At 38.9% G+C, this 5,885-nt stretch overlaps 1 protein-coding gene across 1 annotated transcript in view; it reads right to left on the bottom strand.

Annotated features, from left to right (window-relative positions):
• SCAF11 (SR-related CTD associated factor 11) overlaps positions 1 to 5,885 on the bottom strand; it is a 519,944-nt gene that overhangs the window by 141,521 nt on the left and 372,538 nt on the right. The gene's annotated exons all lie outside the window — the stretch shown is intronic.

Consider the following 5,885-nt stretch of genomic DNA (forward strand, 5'->3'; position numbering starts at 1 on the left):
TAATACGAATTAAAGCCTGTACAAAACAGTGTATATCAGGAAGTATAGCAATCTTTCTGTGAAATAAAACAGAAAGAGCAGAGATTTGTCCTTTCAAGGAACTTGCAGACAAACCCTTATCCAAACCATCCTGAAGAAACTGTAAAATTCTAGGAATTCTAAAAGAATGCCATGAGAATTTATGAGAAGAACAACATGAAATGCAAGTCTTCCAAACTCTATAATAAATCTGTCTAGAGACCGATTTACGAGCTTGTAACATAGTATTAATCACGGAGTCAGAGAAACCTCTATGACTTAGTACTAAGCGTTCAATTTCCATACCTTCAAATTTAATGATTTGAGATCCTGATGGAAAAACGGACCTTGAGATAGTAGGTCTGGCCGTAACTGAAGTGGCCAAGGCAGGCAACTGGACATCCGAACCAGATCCGCATACCAAAACCTGTGTGGCCATGCTGGAGCCACCAGCAACACAAATGATTGTTCCATGATGATTTTGGAGATCACTCTTGGAAGGAGAACTAGAGGCGGGAAAATGTAAGCAGGATGATAACACCAAGGAAGTGTCAGCGCATCCACTGCTTCCGCCTGAATATCCCTGGACCTGAACAGTATCTGGGAAGTTTCTTGTTTAGATGAGAGGCCATGAGATCTATCTCTGGAAGACCCCACATCTGAACAATCTGAGAAAATACATCTGGATGGAGAGACCACTCCCCTGGATGTAAAGTATGGCGGCTGAGATAATCAAACCTCCCAATTGTCTACACCTGGGATATGCACCGGAGCTGGATTCCGCCCAAGCAAGTATCCGAGATACTTCTTTCATAGCTTGGGGACTGTGAGTCCCACCCTGATGATTGACATATGCCACTGTTGTGATATTGTCTGTCTGAAAACAAATGAACGGTTCTCTCTTTAACAGAGGCCAAAACTGAATAGCTCTGAGAATTGCACAGAGTTCTAAAATATTTATTGGTAATCTCGCCTCTTGAGATTTCCAAACCCCTTGTGCTGTCAAAGATCCCCAAACAGCTCCCCAACCTGAAAGACTCGCATCTGTTGTAATCACAGTCCAGGTTGGCCGAAAAAAAGAAGCCCCTTGAACTAAACGATGGTAATCTATCCACCACGTCAGTGTCATACATTGGGATTTAAGGATATTAATTGTGATATCTTTGTATAATCCCTGCACCATTGGTTCAGCATACAAAGCTGTAGAAGTCTCATGTGAGAGCAAAGGGGATCGCGTCCGATGCTGCAGTCATGAGACCTAAAACTTCCATGCACATAGCCACTGAAGGGAATGACTGAGACTGAAGGTGCCGGCAGGCTGCAACCAATTTGAAATGTCTCTTGTCTGTTAGAGAAAGAGTCATGGACACTGAATCTATCTGGAAGCCTAAAAAGGTGACCCTTGTCTGAGGAATCAAGAAACTTTTTGGTAAATTGATCATCCAACCATGTTTCCGAAGAAACAACACTAGTTGATTTGTGTGAGATTCTGCAGTACGTAAAGACTGAGCTAGAACCAATATATCGTCCAAATAAGGAAACACTGCAATACCCTGTTCTCTGATTACAGAGAGTAGGGCACCCAGAACCTTTGAAAAGATTATTGGAGCTGTTGCTAGGCCAAATGGAAGAGCAACAAATTGGTAATGCTTGTTTAGAAAAGAGAATCTCAGAAACTGATAATGTTCTGGATGAATCGTAATATGAAGGTATGCATCCTGCAAGTCTATTGTGGACATATAATGTCCTCGCTGAACAAAAGGCAGAATAGTCCTTGTAGTCACCATCTTGAAAGTTGGTACTCTTACATAACGATTCAAAATTTTCAGATCCAGAACTGGTCTGAATAAATTTTCCTTTTTTGGGACAATGAATAGATTTGAATAAAACCCCAAACCTTGTTCCTGAAAAGGAACTGGCATGATTACCCCTGAAGACTCCAGGTCTGAAACACACTTCAGGAAAGCCAGAGCTTTTACTGGATTTGCTGGGATACGTGAGAGAAAAAATCTTCTCACAGGAGGTCTTACTCTGGATCCTATTCCATACCCTTGAGAGACAATGCTCTGAATCCATTGAGTTTGGACAGATTTTATCCAAATATCCTTGAAAAACCTTAATCTGCCCCCTATCAGCAGAGCTGGAATGAGGGCCGCACCTTCATGCAGACTTAGGGGCTGACTTTGGTTTCCTAAATGGCTTGGATTTATTCCAATTTGAGGAAGGCTTCCAATTGGAAGCAGATTCCTTGGGGGGGGAGGATTGAGTTTGTTCCTTATTCTGACGAAAGGAACGAAAACGGTTAGAAGCCTTAGATTTACCCTTAGGTTTTTTATCCTGAGGCAGAAAAACTCCCTTTCCCTCAGTGACAGTTGAAATAATAGAATCCAACTGAGAAGCAAATAAATTACTACCTTGGAAAGAAAGAGATAGTAATCTAGATTTAGATGTCATATCAGCATTCCAAGATTTAAGTCACAAAGCTCTTCTAGATAATATAGCTAAAGACATGGATCTAACATCAATTTTGATAATATCAAAAATGGCATCACAAATAAAATGATTAGCATATTGCAGTAAGCGAATAATGCTAGATAAGTCAGAATCCAATTCCTGTTGCGCTAAATTCTCCAACCAGAAAGTTGATGCAGCCGCAACATCAGCCAAAGAAATTGCCGGTCTGAGAAGATGACCTGAATATAAACAGGCCTTCCTTAGATAAGATTCAAGCTTCCTATCTAAAGGATCCTTAAAGGAAGTACTATCTTCCATAGGAATAGTGGTACGTTTAGCAAGAGTAGAAATAGCCCCATCAACTTTGGGAATTTTTTCCCAAAACTCTATAGATTTTGCTGGTAAAGGATACAATTTTTTAAAGCTTGAAGAAGGAATAAAAGAAGTACCTGGCTTATTCCATTCCTTAGAAATCATATCAGAAATAGCCTCAGGAATAGGAAAAACCCCTGGAGAAACCACAGGAGTTTAAAAACAGCATTTAAACCTTTATTAGACTGAACGTCAAGAGGACTGGTTACCTCAATATTCAAAGTAACACTTCTTTTAACAAAGAACGCATATACTCTATTTTAAATAAATAGATTTGTCAGTGTCAATGTCTGAGGAAGGATCTTTTGTGTCAGATAGATCCTCATCAGAAGAGGATAAATTATTATGTTGTTGGTCATTTGAAATTTCATCAACTAAATGAGAAGTTTTAAAAGACCTTTTACATTTATTAGAAAATGGAAATGCAGACAAAGCCTTCAGGATAGAATCAGAAACAAATTATTTAAAATTTACAGGTATATCATGCACATTAGAAGTTGAAGGAACTGCAACTGGCAATGTACTATTACTGATGGATACACTATCTGCATGTAAAAGTTTATCATGACAACTATTACAAATGACATTCAGCGAATTAATTTCTACAATTTTACAACAAATGCACTTAGCTTTGGTAAAACCGATGTCAGGCAGCAATGTTCCAGCAGAAACTTCTGAGGCAGGATCAGATTGAGACATCTTGCAAAATGTAAGAGAAAAAAACAACATATAAAGCAAAATTATCTATTTCCTTATATGACAGTTTCAGGAATGGGAAAAAATGCAAATAGCATAGCCCTCTGATAGAGAAAAAGGCAAGAGGCAAACATCAATGGGGTATTGAAATAATGAAAAGGTTTGGCGCCAAGTATGATGCACAACGTAACAAACTTTTTTGGCGCCAAAAATAACCGGAAATGACACTCGTGTCACTAATGACGCAACCGTGTGAAAGGTCTTGGCGTCAAGTAGGATGCCGGAAATGACGAAGTTGCGTCAGTTGTATTTTTTCGCGCCAAGAATGGCGCAATAAAATTTAGCATTTGACGCACCCGCGGGCCTAATACCGCCCGCAATTTGCAAGAAGTAGTCAATTGAAAAAAAGATTAAACCCCAGGTAAGAAAGAAATTTCTTAAAAAAATGTTTATATTCCCCAAATATGAAACTGACAGTCTGCAGAAGGAAATTCATGAACCTGACTCAGGGCAAATATAAGTACAATACATATATTTAGAACTTTAAATGCATAAAGTGCCAAACCATAGCTGAGGTGTCTTAAGTAATAAAAAACATACTTACCAAAAGACACCCATCCACATATAGCAGATAGCCAAACCAGTACTAAAACAGTTATCAGTAGAGGTAATGGTAAATTGAGAGTATATCGTCGATCTGAAAAGGGAGGTAGGAGATGAATCTCTACGACCGATAACAGAGAACCTATGAAATAGACCCCCGTTAGGGAAATCGTATTCAATAAGTGATACTCCCTTCACGTCCCTCTGACATTCGCTGTACTCTGAGGAATCGGGCTTCAACAATGCTGAGAAGCGCATATCAACGTAGAAATCTTAGCACAAACTTACTTCACCACCATAGGAGGCAAAGTCTGTAAAACTGAATTGTGGGTGTGGTGAGAGGTGTATTTATAGGCATTTTGAGGTTTGGGAAACTTTGCCCCTCCTGGTAGGATTGTATATCCCATACGTCACTAGCTCATGGACTCTTGCCAATTACATGAAAGATAGATATATATATATATATATATATATATACACACACAAGAATAAAAGTTAATTCAGAGAGGTAAATTAAACGTTTCTTTAAATTGCATGATGAATTTGAATCATGCATTTTGATTTACATGTCCCTTTAACGAGAGGATTTTTTCAGACTGATCCATTACCATAAACCACCAAACAGTAGTTGGATATGACAAACCAAGGTCAAAATTCAGGGAAGAGGTGCCTGCATTCTTTAAGAGTAAATTCATACCATCATCTAAAGCAGGATTATCAAATCCTTAACATTTGGGCAATTGAGAGTGAGTTTTTTCTTCTTTTCTTTAAAGCATTTATTTTTCTCTTGTTAAGTGTATCCAGTCCACGGATCATCCATTACTTGTGGGATATTCTCCTTCCCAACAGGAAGTTGCAAGAGGATCACCCACAGCAGAGCTGCTATATAGCTCCTCCCCTCACTGCCATATACAGTCATTCTCTTGCAACTCTCAACAAAGATGGACGTAGTAAGAGGAGAGTGGTGTATTATAGTTAGTTTTCTAACTTCAATCAAAAGTTTGTTATTTTTAAATGGTACCGGAGTGTAGTGTTTCATCTCAGGCAGCATTAGAAGAATCTGCCTGTGATTTCTATGATCTTAGCAGAAGTAACTAAGATCCACTGCCGTTCTCACATATTCTGAGGAGTGAGGTAACTTCAGAGGGGGAATGGCGTGCAGGTTTTCCTGCAATAAGGTATGTGCAGTTAATATTTTTCTAGGGATGGAATTTGCTAGAAAATGCTGCTGATACCGGATTAATGTAAGTAAAGCCTTAAATGCAGTGATAGCGACTGGTATCAGGCTTATTAATAGAGATACATACTCTTATAAAAGTGTAATATAAAACGTTTGCTGGCATGTTTAATCGTTTTTATATATGTTTGGTGACAAAACTTATTGGGGCCTAGTTTTTTTTCCACATGGCTGGTTTGATTTTTGCCTAGAAACAGTTCCTGAGGCTTTCCACTGTTGCAATATGAGTGGGAAGGGCCTATTTTAGTGCTTTTCTGTGCAGCTAAAAATACAGACAGAGACATTCAGCTTCTTCCTGCATGATCCAGGACATCTCTGAAGGGCTCAAAAGGCTTCAAAGTCGTGTTTGAGGAGGGTAACAATCACAGTAGACTGTGGCAGTTGTTGTGACTGTGTTTAAAAAACGTTTTTGTCATTTATTATTCTGTTTTTGTTATTAAGGGGTTAATCATCCATTTGCAAGTGGGTGCAATGCTCTGCTGACTTGTTACATACACTGTAAATA

This window comes from Bombina bombina, chromosome 6 (assembly GCF_027579735.1).
Source record: "Bombina bombina isolate aBomBom1 chromosome 6, aBomBom1.pri, whole genome shotgun sequence".
In the NCBI taxonomy this organism is placed as follows: domain Eukaryota; kingdom Metazoa; phylum Chordata; class Amphibia; order Anura; family Bombinatoridae; genus Bombina; species Bombina bombina.